The sequence below is a fragment of the Protopterus annectens genome, chromosome 3.part0 (genome assembly GCF_019279795.1).
Source record: "Protopterus annectens isolate FY-2018-M chromosome 3.part0, PAN1.0, whole genome shotgun sequence".
Taxonomy (NCBI): domain Eukaryota; kingdom Metazoa; phylum Chordata; order Ceratodontiformes; family Protopteridae; genus Protopterus; species Protopterus annectens.
Genome location: NC_056731.1, coordinates 1,646,797,144 through 1,646,823,644, shown reverse-complemented (window position 1 = coordinate 1,646,823,644; position 26,501 = coordinate 1,646,797,144). Strand labels below are relative to the sequence as shown.

The 26,501-nt window shown below is 44.0% G+C and overlaps 1 protein-coding gene across 3 annotated transcripts in view; it reads right to left on the bottom strand.

Annotated features, from left to right (window-relative positions):
* The window catches only part of RIMS2 (regulating synaptic membrane exocytosis 2), a 6,281,053-nt gene that overhangs the window by 5,027,486 nt on the left and 1,227,066 nt on the right, over nt 1–26,501 (bottom strand). The gene's annotated exons all lie outside the window — the stretch shown is intronic.

The following is a 26,501-nucleotide window of genomic DNA, read 5'->3' as shown; positions in this document are numbered from 1 at the left end:
GTAGCAAGATGAGATTTGGGCAGGTTGACTGTAATGCCTAGGTCCTGAAAGAGACTAGTGTGTAATCCGTGGAAAGAGTGAGACTATTCCTTGTGGCTGCTGTGAGGAGCCACTCGTCCAGGTATGGATGGAACTGGAAACCTTGCAGGTGGAGATGGGCTGCTATCACTGCATTACATTTGGTAAACACCCGTGGGACTGAGGTGAGTCCACAGGGCAGGGCTCTGAACTGATAGTGACTGGCCCCCACCCAGAAGCGCAGGTATCCCCTGGAGCATCTGTGGATTCTGATGTGATACGTAGCTGAGGCAAACTTGCTTCCCAAAATGGTCAATCGCCGGAGACTCCCTGTTCGGGGAATGGACTGTGGAGCTCTGTTTGGCGAGCTCCTTTTTTGTAGCTGGGCCACCACAATAGCATCAACAGGAATGGCTTTGCTCCAAAAATCCTTGTCTTTGGGGGAACTTAGGAACTTATCAGCTTTTTTGAGAACTGGTTCTACTGTGTCCGGCTCCTTCCACGCCCTGCTAGATATTAGCTGGACAAGCTCATCAGTACGGGGAGACACCCAGGTAGAAGATGGGCCATCCGAAGGCCTTTAGGAACATGGATTCCTCTGAAGATGGGATGGAAAAGACCAACCGCTTCACTGTTTAAGGATCTTGAGGATGTCCCCACAGGACACTGCCTCGGATGGAAGTCTGGTTGATCCGTCTCCTTCCTTGAAATCCATGTCTTCAGTGAAGGACTCTCGAGGAAAGTTCAAGTGCCTCCTCTTGCATTCCACTTCCGAGGAGGCTCCTCCACAGTGGGCTCTGGGAAGGACTCGGAAGAGGAAGGGACCCCAATGGGGGCAATGCCCATTGGAAGGTCCTCACGGCAGAGATGACCCTGGTAGGATGATGATGTTTCACTACTCAATGCTGAGCGGGGCTGGGGAGGATCTAGAGCTGAAGTACAGCCAGCTCCCATCTGGAGACTGTCCTCTTTATTGCCCGGAGAGCAGATGGGCTTGAAGAAGCCCCCCCTACCCACTGACTGCAGCTGACCAGGAGGGGTGACCCCGACTCAGCTAAGATGCCCCAAGATGATATCAGCCCTGAGCTGTCCAAAGCGGAGGCCCGCAAAGGGAGGAAGCAGTCCAAAAGCTCTGATCCCGAACCCCTCCCTGGTGACCCCCACTGACCTCCTGGGCCAAGGCGCTGCCAGCTCTGAGGGCAACAGAGCTGAACCCACCATGCCCGACACCGCAGGCCTCTCACTAGGGTTGCCCTGATCCTGGGGGACCGAACCCAGATGGGTCAATGGGAGAGAGGAGTTTCATGGATGCTGAGGATCCCCTGGGCAAGTGGGCAGGGGAGGACAACAAGCCCAGCTCGATCTGGGACTTGAGAAAGCTCATCATCCTATCCATATCTGAGGGAAGCAGACTCCTGGTGGAACGGGAAGATAATGAGGAATGGCCCGACCTAGCCGAGTGCCTGCAGTCTCAATAAGGAGACCTGCTGGAAAGCCCCGGATCTGATTTCCAAGGTCTGGAGGGGGAGCCTTCAATAACGATCGGATCCGAATGCCTGCTTGAATCCGAGGACATAGAGGGTATAGCTGTCAGATCCGATGGGTAGGTAGGATCCGAGGGCAGTCTAGGCCAGCTCGGATCCAAGGCCCTCCGAGTCTCCGAGATCTCGGATACAACAGAGGAAGCCTGGGCTTTTGGAGCAAAAGAGCCTGGATCCGAAGCTAGGGAGGCTGGTCTCGGATCCGAGAGCCTCAGCTTTTTGGAGAGAGAATCCCTTGAGGAGGAAGACTTCCCCTTGGGATTTGAGGGAGGTTTAGAAGGGGAACCCGAAACCAAGGTACCCCCTCTGGCCAACCCTTTCAGCAGGAGCTTATTCCTGTGGTTTAGGAAAACCCTGGGGTTGAATCAGAAACAAATGTGACATTTATCCTCCAGATGTGGCTCTCCTAAACAGTACACATACTCCTCGTGCGAGTCGGAATTTTCCGACCGCAAGAGAAGCACCTTTTAAAACCAATGGGTTTTTCAGACATCCCACCACACACACACACACACACACACACACACACACACACACACACACACACAAGGGGGGAGGGGGGAACAAGGAAGAGAAGGGAAGGGAAATAAAGGAGGACAGAAGGCACCTAAGACCAGGGAGAACAAGGGCAGGAACCCTGGGAAGGACCTTGCAAAAAACTACTCAAGCACACTACTGAGAGAGGAGGAAATTACAGAAAGAGTTAGAATGAGGTAGGAGACTAATAAAGAAAAGGACAGAACCGCAAAGAAAAGAAAAAATAGTTCTCTGAAAACAGTGAAATTTGTACTGCAGGAAGCACCTCTTGTTTCAAATCGTGGCAAACGAGATCTGAGGGTTGTGGGTAGCAAGGGATCTTGGGAAGGGGAGGAGCTTGAGCTCAGGAGCTGTCTTCTAGTTGCCATCTCAGATCCGATGTAGGATCATATGCCCATCTGTGATCAATAATGACACTGATAGCATCAGATCTTTGCTTTTTCACTACGTGACTCAATCAGAGAATGATCACATTACTAGGACCCAGTTACAAGTCTTAGCTATAAAAAGTGTCCGACAAGCAAATAGCAGAGCCTTTAAGATTCTGTCTTACCTCCTGACTAAAAAGTTAGTTTTTGAAGAAAATCTTTTAGGAAGAACCACCAAAGACATTAGCCTTAGCCCCCTAGCAAATAGTTTTGACAGGAAAGAAACACTTTTTTTCCACAAAAAGTGGTAATTTACAAGGGAATCCCAACACTGAACCAGATCTCTGTTTACTAAAAAAGGTGTCTGACAAGTGGTCAGCAGAGCTTAGGAGAGTAAGAGTAATAACTGACAGGAAAAAAGTTGAGACAAAATCTTTTAATGACAATCCCCGAAACCACAAGTCCTAGCTCCTAGCAACAATATATGACATAAAAGTAAAACTTTTTCACAGAAGAAATAGTTATTTATAAGACAAGCTATACAGTAGAAGGAGGAAACTAGTACAGAAGAGAGTAAAATCCCAAGAAGGTAAGACATCCCAGATCAATATCAGCAAGAAACTACGATCTCTCATAAAATCATCCAAGGCTAGCTTCAAAAGAAAAATTGCCAAGGACTCCAAAGATAACCACAAGGCATTCTTTAGCTATGTCAAGAATCTAAGTGATAATTCTCAGATCTGCTCAGTGTTAGTGCAGAAAGTACAGTTTTGTACCTACCATAAATGTAGATGTTCGAGTGTATTCACTGCTGCAGTCATTACACTTGGGTTATCCTGCCGTCAGGTGGTCCCGCAGTCGGCCAGAGTTCCAAAGTCTTGGTCCAGCACTGGTTGCTGTCGCTTCTTCCCTGACGTCAGTGCGCCAGGGGTAAATAAGATGCAGCCGATGCCATTTTCTTCAGTTTTTCTTGCCCCAGATGTCAGGTGCCCCCAAATAGGTAGGAAATACATATTGCTAATAAAACATACATAAAAAGTAAAACCAAAACCTTCAGTTACCAGCAAATACACTACATAGGTAGTACAGGGTAGAAGGGCATAGATAAGCCCCAGCTAAGAAAGAGGGGATGGAGGGAGGGTAACCTACACTGCAGCAGTGAATACACTCGAACATCTACATTTATGGTATGTACAAAACTGTACTATGTTCATCGTGTTTCACTGCTGCAGTCATTACACTTGGGTTGAATCCCAAAGCTGAGGTAGGGTGGCTGGTTCTATAGAGGATTTGGGGTGGCTATGAGGCCCTGCAGCACTGCAGTGGCAAAGCCAGCTCTGGATTTAGAATAAAGAGGCAAGTGATAATGTTTGGTAAAGGTGGGCACTGAACTCCAAGTTGCAGCTTCTAAGATATCCTTGGTAGGTACTCCTCTAAGGCAGGCAGTTGAAGTGGCTGTTGCCCTGGTAGAATGTGGCCTAATGTTGCTAGGTACAGTTTTCCCATGATGTGTGTAGCAGAAACGGATACAGTGTCCTATCCACTTTGAAATGGTCTGCTTTGAAATAGACTTTCCCTGTGATCCTGCAGCATATGCTACAAACAATTGCTCAGTTTTCCTAAAAGCTTTTGTTTTGTCCAAGTAGAAACGTAACTGCCTGTGATGTCCAATGAATGCAGAAGTCTCTTCCCTTTATTCTTGGGATTTGGATAAAAAGTTGGCAAGTGAATAGTTTGGTTAAGAGCCACACTGGATACCACCTTTGGCATAAATGAAGGTTTGTTCTTAAAGAAACCCTGTCTTGGTGAAAAATGATGAAAGGCTCCACTGCCATTAGTGCCTGTAGCTCTGAGACTCTTCGTGTTGAAGTTATTGCCAGAAGCAGAGCAGTTTTCCATGACACATATTTTAATTCTGCTGAATTGGCTGGCTCAAAAGGAGGTGAAGTTAGTTTTTCCAAGACAAAATTGAGGTCCCAAGTTGGTGTTGGTGCTCTCCGGGGCGGTCTTATGTTTTTAGCCCCTCTGAGGTACTGTTTTAGCAATGGATGAGAGAAAATAGGAGGATCTGTGTTGTAATGAGCCGAGATGGCAGAGGCATGGATCTTAATGGATGAAAAGGATCGGCCTTTGCCCAGCATCTCAGTTAAGTATTGTAATATCTGAGGAATATTTGGGACAAGAGGGTCAAAACTTTGAGCCTGGTTCCAGGCACAGAATCTCTTCCACTTTTCTGAATAGGATTTCCTGGTGCTAGGCCTACTGCCCTCCAAAATGACATCCATAACAGCTTTAGAGAGGGGTGTTGTCTGCTTGACTAAGGAATCTGCCATGCAGCCAGGTTTAAGGTTTTGAGCTGGCTGTGCAGGATCTGATTGTTTTGTTGAGTCAGAAGATGCGGAATTTGAGGTGAAATCCATGGTGGGCCTTGAGCTAAGTTCTTTAAGATTGGGTACCAGTGCTGGAGTGGCCAGTCTGGGGCAATCAGGATCATTTTTGGCTTTTCTTGTCTGGCTTTAGGAGTACCTTTGAAAGGAGAGGCAGTGGTGGGAAGGCATAAACTTTTAGGCTTTTCCAGCTGAACGAAAAAGCATCCACTTTCCATGCTTGTGTGTGATAAGTCCTTGTGCAGAATTTCTGTAATTGGCAATTCATCAGGGAGGCAAAAAGATCTATGTCTGGGCTCCCCCATTTTTGTGTTATCATGCTGAATGCTTCTGGATTTAATTTCCACTCGTGAGGATCCATGATGTTTCTGCTTAAGTCATCTGCCAGAGTATTTTTCTTTCCTGGCAGGAATTGTTCTTGCAGATGAACTTGATAGGTTAGAGCTGTGTTCCACAAGGTCATGGCTTGTCTGCAGAGGGGATAAGAATGAGTTCCCCCTTGCTTGTTTATGTACCACATAACTGTGGTGTTGTCTGTCTTTAGTAATAATTGTCCTGGGTGCAGAAGGTCCTTGAAAGCTGTTAGGGCATTTTGTACAGCTAGCATCTCTTTTTGATTGATGTGAAGATGCATTTGGTCTGCGGCCCACTTGCCCTGAATACATTTTCCTGCCATGTGTGCTCCCCAGGCGTAATCCGAAGCATCTGTTGTTAGTGTCTGCCTGGCTGTGGGTAGAGTGAAAGGCTGTCCCTTGTTGAGGTGACATGCCTGTGCCCACCATCGAAACTCCTGTTGTAGGCAGGGAATAAGTGGTATTACTGCTTACAAACTGTGACAGTGTTGAGTCCAAACACTTTTTAGGTACCATTGTAATTTCCTCATATGCAGTCTGGCATACGGTATTAGTATTATGCAGGATGCCATGAACCCCAAGGCCTGCAGAATTTTTCTTGCAGGGAGTTGGGTCTTTGTTGCTATCAATTGAAAGTACTGAGTCAGTTGTCCTTGCTTGTCTGGCGTGAGATAAGCCATCTGGGCAGTTGTATTTAAGCTGGCACCCAGGAATATTATCTCTTGTGAGGGCACTAGTTTTGACTTATTTTCGTTTACTATGTAACCTAGGCAGATTAGCAATCTTTTTACAAATGCCAGATGCTGTAGAAGAATGTCCTTGCTCTCTGCTTGAATGAGGCAGTCGTCCAAGTATGGATATATTTGAATTCCTTTTTGTCTGCAAAATGCAATTACTGGTGCCAGGCATTTTGAGAAGACCCTGGGCGCAGTAGATAAGCCAAAGGGCAGTGCAGAGAATTGGTAATGCATTGAACCAGCAATGAATCTGAGGTATCTTCTGCAATTTTGTCTGATAGGGACATGCAGGTATGCCTCTTTGAGGTCCAAAGTAACAAGCCAAGCCTTCTTGCCCAGCATGGGAAGAAGCTGCTGTAGTGTCAACATTTTGAATTTCGGAACATCCAGGTAAGTATTTAGAGTAGAAAGGTCCAGTATGGGTCTCCAGGCTTTGTCCTTTCTGGGGACCAGGAAAAGTCTTGAGTAAAATACTTGTCCTTGTTCCTGTTGTGGCACTTTTTGAATAGCTCTCATGTCCATGAGGGCTGTAATTTGTTTTTGTGCCTCTGCCCATTGATTTTGTGGCAGGTCTGGCATTCCTTTTAGCCTTGGTAGAGTGTGAAAGTGGAACCTGTAACCTTGAGACACAATATTCAGAACCCATTTGTCTTGGGTGATTATATGCCAATTTTGTAAAAAAAGTGCTAGTTTTCCCCCTAAGGGAACCGCCAAAAGGTAAGTGCTTGGCATTTGAAGGGGGGAGTCATTGGAACTGTTTCCTACACGGTTGTGATTTGTCTTCCCCTCCTATTTGGGGTTGAAGCACCCCACTGTCGTGGTCTGTAAGGGCCTTGGGGCTGAGATCTGCCTCTTGGGCATCTGTATCTGCCTCTTTGTGGTCTGTCTGACACTGGAAAGGACCAATTTTTTGAAGGCCAATTTCTGCTAAATCGAGGTGGCTGTACCTGTAAGAAATCCTTCACTGTTTGCATAGATTTTAACTTATCCTCCATTTTCTTTAATGCATCTTCTGCCTTAACACCAAATAAAATATCCTGCTGTAAAGGAGCATCCAATAATTTTGCCTTAACATGATCAGGTAAACCTTGTTCTTTTAACCAAGCATGCCTTCGAATCACAGATCCTGTAACTGCTGCTCTACAAGAAGCCTCTAATGAATCAAAACCACATTGCAGAGTATGTTGTCCAGCTGCATGCAATAAATCCTGCATTTCCTTATAGTCAGGATGTTCTGAACTTGTAAGCATTTTCTGTTTTAACAGAGACATTAATAGTGTTGGTATTTAAGCATGTGAAACTGGCAATTAAAAGCCCTGACTGCTAAAGTTGCATTAGTGTAAACTTTCTTCCCCCATCTGTCTAATGCTCTAGAATCCCCGTCAGAGGGGACTGGATTTTTTAGCTGTGGAAGCCTTTACTCCTTTGGGACCCTGGGAAATAGTTTCTGGGTCAGCAACAGGGTTTTTATAAAGAAATTTGTGAGAGTCAGGGACTCTGTAGTACCTGTCTGGCTTGACTGGAGCAGGGGGCAAAGAATCAGGATTTAAACTGGTTTCAGAGAACACATCATCCACAATATCTAACACTGGCAGAATAGCAAGGGGCCTGTGCTGAGGCAATGAAAGAAAGTCTCTGAGCCTTTTCTTGGTTTCTGAGTAATCCTGGACCTCCCAATGGAAATGCTCCCTCATGGTATGTAAGGTTTCCCCAAAGAAGTAATCCTCAGGAGGAGAGGCTGAAGGAATTGATTCTTCAGCATCAGAGTCCTCATAGGGGGGTGAAGAGTATCCCTGGTCTGAAGAGGAATCAGAAGAAATGGAAACCTGGTCAGAGGAATCATAGTATGTATCCTGCCTAGGCCTTTTATCAGGAGGGGGATGGGAACCCCTGATCAGAGTAATTAAGTATTCGGCCATTTTGAGCATCTGTTTTTTAGGCATGGAGGCCTGTCCAGGTGAATGCTGTACTTGCTTCTTTGTCTTTAATGGAGTTTTGGACTTGGCTGTAGTTTGATGGTAAGCTGTGAAGGTCTGAAAACACCCTCAGAAGCCGATGCCTGCTCAGCGGCTCCGGACCCATCTGAGGGGTTAGTTTCCGTAGGCCCAATACCTTTAGTTTCCAGAGGCCTAGACATCTCCACGTGGGAGTCGGAGGTGGCCTGTGGCTCTGAGGTAGCGGGTGTTAGGGGCTGCGAAAGCACCTCACTGAGAACCGGTGAACTGACGACTGGCCTAGAAGAGGCTTCATCGTCAGTTTTGGGCCTCGGATGCCTGTCCTTATCCTTGTCTTTGTGTTTTTTTGTGTATTCCAGTCGTCGGTTGTTCTGACGGCATGGTATAATTGAACTTTCGGCCAAAGTAATGGTGAGCAAAGTCAAACCAACGTTTAATAGTGCGCTTGTTAAATCTAGCACAAAATCGACAAGTAGTGACGTCGTGGTATGGGCCTAGGCATGGAATACAGTAAGAATGGAAATCCATATGAGGTATTTACTTCCCACAAGAAATACAATTATTAACTTTTACTGACATCGGTCTGAGGCAAGATAAAGTTTCTCCAACGGGGTACTTAGCTTTATTGAAGACTTTGGTTCTGAAATTCTAATTGAAAATCTCAGGAGTTGGCCGACTGGCACTTGCGAACTGTTTTTGCTTCAGGCACCGTGCGGCAAGAAAGAGTGAAGAAAATGGTGTTGGCTGCATCTTATATACCCCTGGCGCACTGACGTCAGGGAAGAAGTGACAGCAGCCGATGCCGGACCAAGACTTTGGAACTCTGGCTGACTGCGGGACTGCCTGACGGCAGGATAACCCAAGTGTAATGACTGCAGCAGTGAAACACGATGAACATCGGCAAAAAATACACTGAACCGACTGATAGCGGCAACATCCTGGCAGACAGGTTCAGTGCAAACTTCACCCCCCCCCTCTCACCCCCAAAAGGGCCCATAACCATACCAGAAGAATGTTGTGCCCTGGAAATCACAGACACTCAGGTTAAAACACCCCTCTCCAAAGCCAATAACACAACATCAATGGGACCAGACGGTGTCCCAGGCTGTGTCCTACATGAGCTCAAAGATGAACTAACCCCTCACCTAAACACACTGTTCAAACTCAGCCTCTCCACAGGCTACTTGCCCATAGAGTGGCACACAGCAATGGTATTCCGCTCCACAAAGATGGAGCCACAACAGACCCTGGGAACTATTGCTGTAGAAGCCTGTCTACCTTGGTCTTCAAGACTATGGAGCGCATCATCATGGTTTCTCATTAACAGAGACATTGAGAACCTCCAAACACTGAACCCTACCCAGTTCGGCTTTGTTAAGGGCAGATCATGCCTCCTAAACCTGGTGGACTTCTTTGAGACAGTTACCAAGGCTATAGACGATGGAAAGGTGGTCCACACAGCCTAGCTAGACCTCGCAAAGGCCTTCAACACCATTCCCCATTCTGGTATTATAGACAAGCTCACCAGCCTGAACATAAACCCCTGTGTCACGAGATGGATTGCCAACTGGCTCACGGACAGAACCTACATGGTAAGAGTTGCGAGAGCTAGGTCAGACTCTAAACCGGTTACAAGTGGCATTCCCCAGGGCTCAGTCCTAGGACCCCTCCTGTATGGCATATACTCCTCAGAGGTACAGGCAAGCACAGGAGGTTTATGGCTGAAAAAGTTCACAGACGACTGTAAACCTAGGGGCTATAATTGACTCTCCAGCTAACACAGACATCCTCCAAAAGGTCTCACTAAGACATATACCTGGTGTAAAAACCATGGCCTCAGGCTAAATGCCAAAAAGTGCATAGTCATCCCCTTTGGAAAAAACGAAGTACCCATAAACTACCACATAGGTGGTAGTCCCCTAAATACGGAAGACGTAATAAGGGATCTGGGGACCCAAGTAGATAGTAATCTCTCCTTTGATAATCACATTGCCAAAGTGGTTAGAAAATCCTTCTATGTGGCCCACCTAATCACAAAATGGTTTGCATCCAGATCAAAAGAGGTCATTGTGCCCCTCTACGAAACATTCAACAGACCCATCATAGAGTACCACACCCCATTTGGGATGTACCTTACAAGACGGTTGCATATCGCCTACTCAGAGGTGATCTATGCCTGACATATAAGGCCATGTCCAACAAAGAATTGATGGACATGCTCCACCTAAAGTAAACCACACCCCCTCGAGCCACACGCTCTAGGGATCTAAATCTCACCACAACAATAAATAGGACATGCTGGAGGGATAGATTCCTGTGCCAGAGAGTTCCCATGCTCTGGAACAAGATTCCAATCTACATTAGGCAGAGCTCCTCGCTAACACTCTTCAAGAGAAACCTTGACGAGTGGATGGGAAATAAAAAGTTTACCCCTAGGATCACTTCAATGGCTCTGCTGGACGGAGGCACAGGGAACTAATCTAAGAGGGCGGCGAAAGCCAACACAATTCCAGCTAGGCTTATAAATGCCTTCGGGCAGATAGCCTAGCACCTACCTATGAACCTATGAACAAACTTATAGTAAAACTTTCAGTGACAACCACTGGAAAGACAAATTCTAGGAATTAAGATACATTTTTGACAGAAGAAAACAATTTTCTTCATTAAAAATTATGAAGTGGTAGGTAATTCTCAATGCCCAACTCTGGAAAAGCACTAGCCAACTGCCAATTACCCAAAGTTAACAGGGAACAGCGCACTTCGACAGCAAGAAAGTTCAGAAGTTTTGGTGTCCCAGCCGCTGACTTTAACCTACTTTCCTCAAGCTGCAAAGTGGTTGGTGTGCTTGGAAGATGCCCTAAAGCTTAAGACTCTATCTGGCTGGGCCAGTCCTTGGCAAGGATGTCCTATATGACTTAGGCTGCTGCAACAGTCACATAATGATGAAAATCTGCATACTTTGGCAGCAGTTTTAGGGAGATCAGCTGCACTACACTGATCTATATGCAGTCTGAAGAGGCACAGAAGTGTGTCGTAAATAGTTTTTTTTTTCTTTTTTCCCCCAAGGATGGGCATACTTCCATGAAATTAACAGTAGTGAAGGCTGTCAACAGGGTTGTGTGTATATCTATACTGTGTATGTCACATTTGTAGAAGGCAGTCCACAATATTAGAATCACCTACCCCTGTACATGCCTGTCATGTTTACAGAACTGTTATATCCTATCTAAAGTATGTACTGATTTGGTAGCAAATACTCTAATCGGAACCACTACTAAATCCCGAAAACCCAAACTACCGACGCTCAAAATCCCAAGACCAAATACCCAAAACACTAAAATACCGACACATCAAAACTGCGAACTTCAAACTACCAAAAACTACATTCAACGTACATCACACACATACACACACCATCCCCAGAACACAAACACACAAATCAAAACTACAGACAAGCAGGGGGGCAAGCCCCCCTGCACCCCCCACACCCCCCTACTTAAATATTCTAACTCCAAGGTTGCACTACATACACAAACACATGAAACACCACCACACACTTGCATTCCCCTCACACACACACACACACACACACACACACACACACACACATACACACACATATCACAGTCACAACACACACTTACACACTAAACCCTAACCAACACATTTAAACATAGATACTTACCTGACCTTCCACCATACCACAACACCAGAAGAGCGAATGTCAAACTCCCGATGATGGGGATTTTGAAATTCGCGCTTCTGGTCTTTCGGTAATTACGTGTTTTGGCTATATAGTCTCAAAAGTTTGAAATTCGGTATTTCAAACTTTCAAGATTATGTAGTGATCCCCTCTAATGTATCTACACAAGTACCTCCTCACTGTATTACTGCAGAGCTATATTACCAGCTATTGAAAAAAAGGTGACCCAAACTGTCAGCAGCAACAGAAATGTCAGTCTTATCCTATACACAACTCTTGAAATGTTTGCCTGCTGTATGTATTCCTACATCTGTCTCTACAGTTATTGTATAGCATACCCTCCTGTGCTAGGGCTGCTGATGACAATGAGACACAGATACCTTGGCTGCAGTCTGATGATACAGTGGCACTTTCTGTTTCTATGCTGAATTGGCATCTTTTATCAAACCAGACTTTATGTGCAACTTAATTCACACAAGAACACAAGACTGTATGGTAGGGATCTCAAACCCACAGCCCTTGAACCTCAAGGAACCTTTAAACAAGCATAATTCTGTGTCAGGGATGCTGCTACACTACATTTCTAGCTGCACTGACTACCTTTTCTTTTTGTGTTGGAGCTTGCACCCTTCGATAAGTGTGCTATTTCTCAATTTCTCATACAGTCCAAATGATCACTTGAGTTTAAGAACCCTATTACACAGCATGAGTGCTCACCATCGCCAGCAGGGGAAGGGATCCTCATGGCTCCTACAATCAGCAATGCACACACTGTGGCTGCATCAGTGGACTGACATACTGCTGCTAAAGTGGGTATACATACCAGTTTGTAATTTTGCATGGTGGTCAGACTTCTTTGTGTGTCAAAGGCTGCCAGATACATGCAGGTGGCACTTGAGATCAATCAGATGTGCCACAATATCATCTTGGCATAATCTGTTTCAACCCAACCCAAGCATGGACCTCACTTCTGCGTTACGTGGTACTTATGAAAACAAGGAGGTGGGAGATCATAATTCACCTCCTGAGGTCTCTGATGGCACATGGTACTTTCACGTCCACCTTCATGAAGAAGGTTACCAGTGTCATCATTACACCCACCAACACTGCTGTCCAAAAATCAGAGGAGGGTATGTCCAGAGGGGCCATGTAATGGGATCATCACTAGGTACACAGGCCTCACCTGCTTATTAACATGTACCTTGTTCTGCCACCATTTGTCATGGTAGGTCATGATTTTCACACTTCATTGACATGGCATCTCATCTGCGAATCTCAACCAGGTCACAGTCCCACAGTTGGACACCATCTCTGTCATCAGGGTGGTGGGGGTCACAAGTCCTGGTGAAATAATCCAGTGTAGTAGTAACAGATCATGGTCATGTACTCATACCATCCAACCTCTAAGGGCAAGAAATTGTGAGAAAGCCAAAAATGATGGGGGGACAAAAGCCAGAATCAGGTACAGGTTTTGCATATTGCTTTTATAAACTTGGAATTTTGCCAGAATAGCAAGTTTTATGTTAGTATGAATTTTCTTAAGGATGTGAAGTGTGAAACCCAAGTGTTACTCATTATTTAGTGAATTCAGTCTTCAATGACTTGCCAGAAAACCACACAGTTTATAAGGAACAGATCAAAATAAAAGCAAAAAATCTGAACATTCTGCAAAAATCTGGAAAGTTGAGAGATGTGGTGCCACCCCTCCCCTACTGCTGGAGGAAACTGAGTAGGACACAAAAAACCCTTTACCTTAGGACATCCACATCTGCATCATACTATGGTGACGCATTAGGAACCCTATCCAATCATAGCAGGGAACAGTATATGACGCAGAATACTTGCCACTTCACAACCTGGTCTCAAGACTCCCATCAAATGCCCCACCAACCCAGTGTATGTAGACTAAATTTTGTTGTGTCACCAGCCATCTGTGCCCATGTTAATTCTAACCCACTCCTTCTTCCTGTGTGGTAAATGTTGTAAAGCCTTATGATCAGTGCTACTTAACTATACACTAAACAGCAAAGCCAAATATGTACATCATTGTCACCATGTGCCCATCAAGGTTTGTACATCTGGAACAGATGATATTGCTTTGCCTTTGCAGTTGCGTTTAGTGAGCTTTAGTTGTGTGTGTGTGTGTGTGTGTGTGTGTGTGTGTGTGTGTGTGTGTGTGTGTGTGTGCGTGTGTGTGCGTGTGTGTGCGTGTGTGTGCGTGTGTGTGTGGAGCTACTAGCTGAACAGTCTCATCAGGTAATGTTGTTGATGTGCCTTCCCTGCTCTCTATGCGCATATAGTCTGACTGTACCAATATCATAGGGCTGCTTGCCTCCTTATCACTATATTATTTAACAGGAAATAAGTTAGGAACAATAAAATGAAAAGGCTTCTGAAAAACATTTATTAAAACATATTCCAAACTGAAGAGAAACCAGAGAGATCACATCTCACAGTTCAAACATATATAAATTAACTGAAATGAATTAAGACAACTAATAAAAGAATAGTTTCATTAGTGAAGCAAATACTTCTAACATCAATCAGTCAATATGGAATCAAGGTACCAAATTTCAATAAGTGACCACTTTCTTTATACAATAAAATTTCCTGCAAATTCCGACCATACACTGTTCTTATACAGAAGCTTTGAGATCAGTCAGGTACACTACCAAGAACAGCACCAAAATGCAATAGCCACAGAGTTCTCATATTTAACATTTTTGATATTCCTGATAATACTGCTGCAGTTTCACTTTTCATGTCCTATTTGCCAGCTCTATGAAGAACATATTACAGGAGCACATCAGTGCATATATTACTGCAGTTATTACTGTTAAAACTACCTAAAGACTCAAACTTGTCTAAATCAATCTTTATTAGCAATACAACTACAATAAATATAATTTCCACGTGGGTGTGTACACCCTGTGCCCCATGGTTATGTGATGAAGATATTTTTTGTTCTCTCTTTGAAAGACACTACATGTCAACATAAACTGCATACTCTTGTAAGAAATTTTGGGGAACTTCTGCATTTTGTTATTAAAAAAACTGATTCACACAAGAAAATTCCCCAGTTTTTCTTTAATCAACCTACACATCTGTCAAGGTATTAAATTTGGTTACAAAACTCATTCTCATCCTTCGTTTTCTAATATGTTACTTTATCCATTTTTTTCATTATAGGACAGTGCCAATATCCTTGGGGTATACTGCCTGCCTTTTCTCCATCATATTATGGAGCACACAATGCACTATGAATATCCTGCAAGCTGTGGTTGAATTATACTCGTGTCCTCTACAAGACATGTTGAACCAGTGGGAGTGGGCTTTGAGCAAGCCAATCACAGTCTATATGGTGCTGAAGTTTTATGCTTGTACAGTGTTATAAAGTAGAGTTCAGCCATACTCTGTTGTTTCCCTATAGGTGTCATAAGCCAGTGCTCCTATAAGAATGCAGCATAACCTGCAACAGACTATGCACACGTGGGGTGTTTACTGTATAGAGACACACTAGATATGTAGCTGTATAGTTTTACATTAGCATAGTGCCTGCACTTAATCAAGCAGGAAGCAATAACACAAGATGTGAGTCACATACGTTTATTATGTCAACTCCTTAAGTGCTGTGCAGACAAACTGGTTATGATCTCTTACATATTGCAAATTACCTAGCAGTTCATGGAATGGTAGCCCTTCCTGTTCAGAAAGTTTTGTGACTGTGGGCCAGGTGGGGCCTTTGTTGCTACATGTGTGCAATCTATGGCACCAAGTATCTCATGGAGGTGAGTGACGTCATAGCACCAATAGTGTTAATATTCTCCTGTAGTGGTCTAGGAAACCATATACAATCCCCCACATGTAGTAGCATTACATCAAGGAACTTGCTGAGTATTTTACGGGCAGAAGCCTATGACATATCCACAGGGTCCTCCGTTAGGCTGCTGAAACGTCTCTGTAGCCAGTATAGAAATAGCTATAAATATCTTGGTATTTGAAGGTACTGAAAGGCTACACATTCCTACTGATTCCATATGTAGGTCACACATCAGTCACGGTGCATACAATCTCTCTTAATCAACTCTAAAGTCAGTCACAATTTCTTCATCAGTAAAACTACGATAAGTCAGCTACTGCTTGCAAAACTTATATTGATACCTGATGGCACGGAGGGCTGCAGTATGTTGTTACATAATGTATGCTCCAACTGTTTGAGTATTCCTGATAAATTAAATGGTGACATATTTGAAGGGCTTCGTAACTTTACAATATAGCATTGATAACTGCCTAATTTCCTCTATGGATTCCACTGTCATTACACTGTTCACACTGCATGCATTTTAATATGACTAGGATATTATTTTTACTACCTCATTTAATTTTCATGTCATTATGTAATCATTTTCATGCATCACCTGCTGCACATTTGGTACGAGTGCACTGCAGCACAACATGGAACTATGAATCGGTACTTGCCTGTGTCTGTCTGCAGATTGCTTATTTTGCCACAGGCACACACTGCATACTACACAGCTTGTACAAGAATCCTGGCCAGTGAATTGTAATTAATGCATGCAGGTTATCCAAATTCTCAGAAAATAAGGTGAGGATACCTTCCCTTTAATATGTATTATGACTGATACATGTAGCACATTGCAATATGTTGTAATGAAACTGCACTGATTTTATTGCCTCTCCAAGTGCTGACTTGCTCTGCAAATCATTCACAGCCTGTTGCAACAATCATCAAACTTCTCATTCAGTACTTCAAGAAAACTGCTGTTTATGAAAACCAAAAAATACCAAACAAAGAAAGTTATGTCCTATCTTCAGATGCGGCTCGGGGAATAACAGACAGGTTACTTTATGTATGCATAAGCATGAAATACATGGAATACCTAGGAAAAAATAGTTATGTAAGTAAACATTAATAGTAGATGTTCAGCAATACAGTAGCCTTTGCTATTAAATCCTGTCAAGGATGTAACAGCCAACTAGCATCCAAAGCTTCAGGGCACCTTCCATGCACCCAAACAGTCAAGCAGCTCAAGCAAAGCTGAATAAAAGTTTATGTGACAAGCCCTTCAGAGCTTTCCTGTCAACAGAGAGGGAGGTTGAGCCTTGAAAGGAAAATGTTGGTAAGAACAAAAATAACCACATCCTGGCATAAACAACATATCAAAAAATTAGAAGTTATGTACATACCATAACGCTCCATGTTAGTTGTCTTCTCTCGCCTTCTTTCTTGCTGGATGGGTTCGGAGCCGATCCTCGGCTCCGACTCGGCACTTGCTAAGCTCGAGAACTCATTTTACCAGCTCGAGGCAACCCTATATCCCATGATGCAAGGCGTGACTACCTCAGATCTCGTTTGGTAGCTAGAAGAAAACCCTGCCAAAAACACTTCTTCCCAAGGAAGAAGATTACTAAATGTAGGAGAAACTAGGCCAATAGCTGCTAACAATAATGAGTCTTCCTACTGGGAACTCTTGGAAAGAGTGACAACACCCCAAAAGGTACAACCTCAAGATCAGTCCAGGCCAGGGGAAGGAGGGAGGGACGAAGAAAGAAGGCAGAGAAGACAACTAACATGGAACGTTATGGTATGTACATAACTTCTAAATGTTAAGTTGTCAACTCGCCTTCATTCTTGCTGGATGGGACCGCGTCCCTAGCACCTCTATCCTGGGTGGCTCAATGGAACAGACTCTTGAGAACTGTGGAACCAAACTTAGCCCTGTCCCTGGAGGCCAAGTCCAATTTGTAATGAGAGACAAAGGTGTGAGGAGTGGCCCAAGTGGCTGCTGCACAAATGGTGTCAATAGCTAGCCTATCCTGAAAGGCTGTGGATGTGGACAGGCTCCTGGTAGAATGTGCTTTTGGTTTTGAGGACAGTTGCTTGCCTCTAAGAAGATAAACATAAGAAATGATAGAAGACAGCCATCTGGATAAGGTCACTTTAGAGACTGGGAGACCTTTTCTGTTCTCTGCATAGGAAAGAAATAGTTGATCAGATTTTCTGAATTGTTTAGTTCTGTCCAAATAATATCTGAGTTGATGATGGACATCCAAGCAATGAAGTTTGTGTTCAGCTTTGTCCGTATAATTAGGGAAAAAGACTGGCAAATCAATAGATTGATTAATATTCGTCTGGGAAGCAACTTTGGGCAAAAAAGATGGATTAGTTCTTAGAGATACCCTATCTTTGTGAAAAACCAAGTATGGGGAACGGACAGAAAGGGCCTGAAGTTCAGAAACCCTTCTAGCTGAAGTAACAGCAACCAAGAAAATTGTTTTCCAGGAAAGAAACTTTAACGAGCATGTAGCAGCCGGTTCGAAGGGGGGTAGAATCAAGGATGCCAGCATTAAATTCAAATCCCATTGCAGAGGAGGATCTCTGATTGGAGGCTTCAGGAGAAAGATACCCCTCAGAAAGGATTTGCAAAGCTTGTGGGACATTATGTTTTGATCCGCTAAACCAACATGAAAATTAGAGATAGCTGCCAATTGGACTTTAACTGTAGAAGAAGAAGACCCCGATTGAAAAATCTCTGCTAAGAAGTCCAAAACTGAATGCACTGGAGCAGTAAAGGGATCTATGTGTTTAGACTTTGCCCAGAAAGAAAAACGTTTCCACTTACTAGCATAAATCTTTCTGGTGGAGGACTTTAGAGAAGCTACTATGATATTTCTAACGGGGTTAGAGATCATAGGAAGCCTGGCTAAGGAAGGAAGTGGAGCAACCAAGCAGTGAGGTTGAGAGAATGAATGGCCAGGTGCGGTTGACCCGACTGGTGGGTCAGAAGATCTGGAACTGGGTCCAGATGCCAAGGCTGCGCCAGGAGATGACGATACAGGGACGGAAACCAAATTTGTCGAGGCCAGTAAGGGGCAATGAGGATCAACTTGGCTCTCAATACGGTAGCTTTCTGAATAACTTGTGGTATCAGTGGAAATGGAGGAAAGGCATACAGAAGTCCCCGAGGCCAATCCTGGGTCAGAGAGTCTCTCGGGGAATGGCCTGGTAGAGGAAAGAGGATGAAGAAGTCCAGGCATTTGCTGTTTTGGGGTGTAGCAAAAAGGTCACAGGAAGGGAAGCCCCACTTCTGAAAAATCTCGTCCACTACCGATTGTTTGAGAGACCACTCGTGTGGCATGAGAATAGCTCTGCTCAGTCTGTCCGCTAAGAGGTTGGATCTCCCGGGGATATGCGATGCTAAACTGACCATGTGTGTCCGGCGTGACTCCTTGAGATTTACGGAACCACATTTTCCCTCCCTTCTGACCCTTTGGATAGGGTCTTGAAGGGGTGGAGAAATGGACTCCTACGGCAAAAAGGGTCTTGCCGTCTTGTTCACACCTGGTCAATGTATCCTTCACCTGAGGCCCGAACAAAGCCGAACCATCAAAGGGGGTATTGGTGAAGGGTCTGCGAAATTACAAAGCCGCATCCAGGCTTGACGCCTAAGTGCCACTCCTGTGCCTGCGGCCCTACTTGCTCCATCGGCTGCATAAGAAATGAGCCGCATGGAGGAGTTAGTCAAAGAATTGAGGATTTCTAGCTGTGAGGCAATCTTTTCTTGAGCCCCAGCCGCCGAAGGATCCTGAACCACTTCACCTAGTTCCTTGAGAATGTCTCTCTGAAGTCTGGTAAAGTGACAAAAGTAGTTCAGCGAACGCATAGCAAAGGTCGCTGAAGAAAACATCCGCTTACCGTACCTATCCATGGTCCTAGAGTCCTTGTTAGGAGGATGGACAGGCACAGAAGGATCAGCAAGTTCCTTCTTGGTGGCCGCCGCCACCACCATAGCATCAACAGGGACGCCCTTAGAAAGAAACTGTTTGTCTGAAGGGGCTGTAATGAATTTGGAGGGCCTCCTAGGAACTGGTTCCACAGAATCCGGGGCTGCCCACGCCTTTCGAGCCACCACTTGCATGAGTGGGTCGAAAGGCGGAGACACCCAGGAGGTGGAGGGTCGAGATCCAAAAGCCTCCAGGTATACCGACTCATCCTCGGAGGGGTCAATGGAAGGCCAGTTCCCCCTCTGCTTAAGGAGTTCCAGGATGTCTGAAAAGGAGACATCCTCAGAGGGGGACCGTGGGGAGCCCTCCGACTCATCTAAGTCGGTATCTGATGTAGTAGACTCAGGGGAGTCTGTGTGCTTCCTCTTACACGTCCTCTTATGCGGGGGTTCTCCTGCAGGATCAGGAGAAACCTCGGAAGAGGAAATTCTTCCCAATGGGGAAACCTGGGGCGATGGATCTCTGGGTCCAGGAGCAAGAGACTGGCAAGAGACATCAACAGGCACCGAAGATGGAGGAGCTAAAGGAATAGACCGTTGAGCTAGCTCAGGGGCTAGGACACTCCTCATCACCTCGAAGGCTCCTCTCCCAGGGAGGCCAGAAGAATCCCGCTCTGAAGAAACAGGAATCCCCGGCCCCACCGAAAGAGAAGGCTCCGAAGCCAATGTCGGTGCCGAGCTCACCAATGCCGAAGCTCCAAGAGGGAGAGCAGGGTCGGACAAGGGTCTGATGCGACTCGCCCCCTCGGAGCCGACAAGGGAGACGCGACGACCGGATCCCTCCAAAGAAGGTCTCATGGAGGAGATCGGAGCCGAAGACGTCAGAGCCGAAAGGGGAAGTATCGGCTCCGGCACACCCACAGTCACCGTTACGAGAAGCTCCTGCTCCGAACTCTGAAGGAGAGTCGGAGGAGGAAGTTCAGGGGGATGAGAAATAGCAGACGTCTGTTGAGACGGGCTATGGAGCATTTGGGCTAGTGCCTGTGACTTCAACAGTCTGCTTACCACCCTCTCTAAATCATGGTCTGACAGCCTGGAAGATCTTGAAGATCGGCTCCGATGGCTCCGCTCCGACAAAAGAGGAGATCCCGGAGCCGAATGAATCGACTCCAGGGAAGGAGACCGAGATCTCTTCCTGGATGGAGCCATCGGAGCCGACGACCCCTCAGCTCCAGATGGAGCCGAAGACTTATCGGCTCCAATACTGGATAAAGACACGTCGGCTCCGGCCGGAGCCGACAAAGTAATGGGTATTTGTGTATCGGAGCCAGACGGAGCCGACACTACAACCTCCAAAGTGGAAAGATCGGCTCCAGCCGGAGCCGATCTCGACTCCGAAGGAGTCGGAGCCACAGCCGAAGGCTTGAGAACTACAGCCTGGGCCTTAGATGGCTTAGAGGGCTTAACCGACCCAGCCTTGGTCGGAGAACCCTCTGGCTTTAACATGCCACGAAGAATAAGCTTATTTCTTCGTTCCCGCAGGACTCTCTGGCTAAAGGAGTGACAGATAGCACAGGAGTCCTGCAGGTGTAAAGGCCCCAGGCAGTACACACAAGAAGTGTGACCGTCTGTCAGAGACATTTTCTGACAGCACGAGTCACACTTCTTGAAGCCTGAGACCTTCACTTCTTTAGACATAATTATATCCAAAAATACACAGACATACAACAATCACACAGTTAACCCACAAAAAACACACCAACACTAACCTGACAGGAATTAACTGAGAGGGAGGCTTAAGGCCTGAAGAAAGGAAATAAATCCTGACGTAAAAGAGAAGGAATATAGGGTAGGAGATTAACTATATGTATACATATAATCCAATAGATGACAGAAAGAAAAGGGAGAAAAAAACCCTGACTAATCTTATACAAATTCAAGCTTTACCTGAGCTGGTAAAAAGGAGACCTCTTCGCGAAGCGGCAAACGAGATCTGGGGTAGTCACGCCTTGCATCATGGGATATAGGGTTGCCTCGAGCTGGTAAAATGAGTTCTCGAGCTTAGCAAGTGCCGAGTCTCCAGCAAGAATGAAGGCGAGTTGACAACTTAACATCAAGGGGGTGAAGGGATGGATCTGCAACTGCAGCAGTGATCATTCGAACATCTACTATTATGTTAAGTTCACTTACACAATTGTACTGTGCTCATCATGTTGATCAATGCTGCAGTAGCACTAGCTATATGGGTAGATTACCCTAGCTTACTACATTTGGGAGGTGCAGGAGCCCCTGGTGAATGGTCCTTACAAAGCCTGATGTAGACCTAGAGAAGGAATCAAGCTTATAGTGCTTTGTAAAAGTATGTACAGACAACTACTTTGCTGCCTCTAAAATACTTCTAGAATCCAACCCTTTCTAAAAAAAACATGGATGAAGCCAAGGCTCTGGCACAGTGAGCCTTCACCCTGACTGGAATAGCTTTGTTGTGGTGAGTATAACGGATGCTAATACCCTTAGACAACCATTTGGAAATAGTCTGTTTGGACACAGGTTGTCAACTTTTCTTACCTTCACAAGAGACTAACAATTAATAAAAAGATCTGAAGAATTTAGTTGTCAAGATAGTACCTGAAGAATTTAGCTGTCAAGATAGTACCAGAGTTGTTGTGGACATTCAAGGTATGGAGTACCCATTCTCCCTCATTTTTAGGTTCAGGAAAGAAAAGAGAGAGATAAATGATTTGGCATTAAGTAAACCTGTATACCACTTTAGGCATAAAAGAAAGATCAGTTCTCAAAGAAACCCTGTCTCTGTGAAAAATGAGACTGGGTTAACTTACCATAAGAGATTGCAACTCACATACTCTTCATGCAGAGGTCAGAGCAATCAATAAAACTGTTTTCCATGTTAAGAACCTCAAGTCAGCCAAGTTAGCTAGTTCAAATGAAGCAAGTGTCAGTTTCTATAACACAAAATTACTTAAGGACAGGCCACCGTTTTCTTGAAGGTATCCTATGCAAGATAACTTCAGAGCAATCAATGAAACTGTTTTCCATGTTAAGAGCCTCAGGTCAGCCAAGTTAGCTAGTTCAAATGAAGCAAGTGTTCGCTTCTATAATACAAAATTACAACCATAACGATGGGCCATTTTCTTGGTGGTATCTTATGCAAGACAACTTTCAAAAATATTTTGACATGAGACATTAAAAGAGGAGGATCCATGGGCAGACATGCTGAAATGACTGATAAATGAACCTTAAAAGAAGAGTAAGAAAGGCCATATTAACTCACACAGATACTGTAAAACCAGAGAATAAATAGTCCTGAATGGGCGAAGGTTATGTTGTTGGCACCAACTGGAAAACCTTTTCCATTTTGCTAACGTATGATTTTCTAACAACAGTTTTTTTTTGCCTCCGTTATTACCTGCTGCAAGTCCTCAGTAAACAGGTGCCCAAACAGAATGAACACCATGCCATCTAGGCAGTCAGTTGAAGCTGATTGGTGTCTGTGTGTATCAAACACCCTTGTTCTTGTATGAGTAGTCTATGAGGAAGTTTGTGGTAATTGCCCATGGTCATTTTCAAAAGAAGGGAGAACCATGGTTGCTTGGGCCAAAAGGTAGTCACCATAATGATCTTGGGGGATTCCTTCTGAATTTTCAGAAGTACCCTAGATATTAGTGGAAAGGCATACAGAAACATTTCTGTACAAGGGAAAGGAAAATGCATTAATCTTCTAGGCCTTCTTGCATGGAGTCCTGGAGCAGAATCCTGACAGCTGATTGTTCAGAGAAGAAGCAAAGCGGTCTACTTGAGGAGCTCCCCACAAATGGATCAAATCTTGGAAGACCCCTTGAACTAGTTTCCATTTATGAGAGTCTGCCCTTATCCTTCTCAACTTGTCTGCCACACAATTATACTCTAACAGAATATAGGATGTTGTAGACTGAGATTATGCTGTGAAGTTATATCCCAAGCTAACATGGTTAGCCTACAAATGGTGTACAACCTGGTGCCTCTTGTTGTTGATCTACCACATGACTATGGTATAGTGTGTAACAACTTGAAGAGATACCCCGGGGACCAAAGAGGATTCAGAGTTCAGTGCCTTGATCAGGGTAAGCATCTCTTTTATATTCATGTGCTTGTGTCTGTCCTTGGTATCCCACACACCTTGCACTCTTATCCCATCTAAACTGCTCTCCAAGCAAAGTCCAAAGTGTCTGTGGTGACTGCTTTGGAGTATGGAGGGAAATGGGGAGACCTGGATTTAGGGATATCTGTTGTTTCCACCAAGTCACTTCTCTTTTGACAAACCCCAGCACTGGGATTTGAAAAGACAAAGGGTTTTGGAGCTGAGACAACTTCAGATACCAATACCTTTTTCATGTGAAGTCTTAGCAGGGGTATCATGAAAGTCATACGGGCATCATGAGATACCAAAATCCTGAGGTATTCCCTTGCAGTGACTGAAGTCTGAATGGAAAACCCTAAAAATAGATATAGATCTATATCTATGATTTCCTGTGGAGGAACAGCTCTTTGAACTGTGGTGTCTACTTGATATCTCAGAAATGCAATCCACTGACGAGGAGTCAAGAAAGATTAGGAATGTTCTCTTGGAATTCCCATTTTGTGTGTGAGATCTCTCACCCAAAAGAGAAAAAGATTCTTGATATTTTGAAAAAGACTGCAGAGATAAGCAAGTCTTCTAAATATGGAAAAAATGTTGATACCCTGTAGCCTGCAATGAGGTATTACTAGAGCCACACACTTTCAGAACACTCTTGGTGCAGTGGGCAGTCCAAAGGGTAAGGCACAGAACTGATAATACGACCTAGGCACACAACCTTAGGAAATGCCTGAAATCTGGATGAACAGGGATGGGCTGATGAGCATCTTTTAAATCTAGTGTTACCAGGAAACCTGAATGAGGAAGAAAAGGTAAAAGATTGTGAAATGATAATCTGAATTTGAGACAAACAGGTTTAGGAAAGAAAGATCCAGAACTGGTCTCCAAGCATTTTCTTTCTTTGGCACTAAAAACATCCTTGAATAAAAACACCTTTTCACCTGAGAAGGGGTAACTGGTTCTATCACTCCCTGAGAAAGCATGTGATGAAGGACAGATGGAAATAGTAAGAGTCAGGTCTGCAGGATGAGGAATTGCCCCCTGGAAAGAATGATTTTCCTCCCATTGTCATCTGTACACTTGACAAATAATCTTCAGAACCCACTTGTTTGAAACTATCTGTTGCCAAACAGAAAAGTGGAGATTCATACTTTCTGGAAGACAAAAGGGGGGTGCCAGAGTGGGAGGGGGAACAAAGTCTCTTAAACAGTCATTCTGATTTATTGGACTGTCATTACTTTTGGGAATCTCCAGAATTCTTCTTGGACCCTGTTGCCATTTCTTCTAACATCTGTTTACCTGCATTTGTTTGAGATTGCTTATTTTGATTCTTAAATCGGATGACAAGTTAGAGTATTCCATGGAAACTTTGGAAAACAAGGGCTAAAAAATCTTAGAGATTCTCTGAATCAGCTCACCCCTTGCATTGCATTTTTGATAATCTCTGAAGCAGAGAAGACAAAAAGCAATCTCTATCCAAAGCAGATTTTAAAATTTAATTTTTATCATTTAGGCCCTATAGTACAGATGGACACAACATTCTAGCAAAACAATGGGGACATGATAAAATGTAACACTTTGGAATATGGATTAAAAAGAACTCTGTTATGTCTGCTAAGGATATGTTGCAAAAGACTAAACAAAACATAGTACAAAAACTGAGAAATTGTAAGCTCTGTTTTATGGCTATGGATAGTAAGATACAAGCAGTGAAAATGTTTTTAGTTTTATAAACAGGTCAGGTACATTTTTATCAATCAGAGCAATTAATAAAGAGTTGAAGGATTTTATCTGGGAGGGAAAGAGTGCAAGAGTCAAGTGTGACAAGTTGATCCTTCCAAGAGAACAAGATGGTTTGGGATTACTCAATTTGAAGGGGTATTTCAGAGGTACACAGTTAAGGCTCCTACACATAGCACAAGCATACACTTATAATTCAAAGTGGAAAGGGATGATGATGAAATGGGGGGAGCTCAAGAAGAGACTGGGATTTTGGATGCAGATCTTTAAGGAGAACAGCAATTACCATATAGATTATTATATACATAAAGTAGCATAAAATATTGTAAGAACTAAGCCAACACAAGGATGGAGAAAGGAGAGTCTGCTGATAGGGCTGAACTGCAACTACAGGTACAGAAAACAGGCAAGAGTGGGATGGAATTTACTGGAGAAAATTGGCAAAAGAAACAAGATATTGGGAACAAATAATTAGACAGGGAAAGGTAACAGAATGGGAACAGGTCAATAATTCATTTGGATTGCAGGTTAGAAATAGCCTTCCCTATCAAGAACTGATATCAGATTATAGGTGAACAGAAACAAATGGGGGGGGGGGGGCTCCTAAGCAAAATACCAGCATTGGTAGAATTTTCAGTAGGCTCCCACATATGCAACAAAGTCTATAATATTTAGGATATTTGCTTGGAAGTGTTTGCATAGGTATTTCTATGCCCCTATCAGTCTCTAAAGAGTTTTTCCCCAGGTAAATTACAAAGTTTGTAGGTGTGATAAAAATTCCCTGTAGACTACTCTCTCAGATATACTGGGTGAGCAAATTGGTGTAACTAAGGAAATAATTTTTTGAGATGACATACAGAATCAGAATTGTCTCTACATGGTAAGGTCTTGCTGGTGGCTGAGGGAAAAAAAAAAACAATTACTAGAAAATGGAAATCAAAGTCTAAACCAACAGTACTAGAAGCAGTGAATACAGTTACAGATATAAAACAACTGATCTTTAGAAAAGGGTAGGAGCAAATTACATAGAAGAAAAAAAATGAAATTTGGGAACAATACATGCAGAGTAATGTTTTGGAGGAGGAATGAGGCTTAAGGGAAGACAGGAAATAAATGAACTATGTAATGTGTGACTAACAATGATTGGATAGCTTATAAGTGATGTATAATGTTTGTAACTGAAAATATGTCAATACTGTTTGTTTTCATTTATATAAATGTATGATGGTCTATGTCATAAGAGATAATTTAATCAAGATGTTTCTTCTTTAAAAAACACACA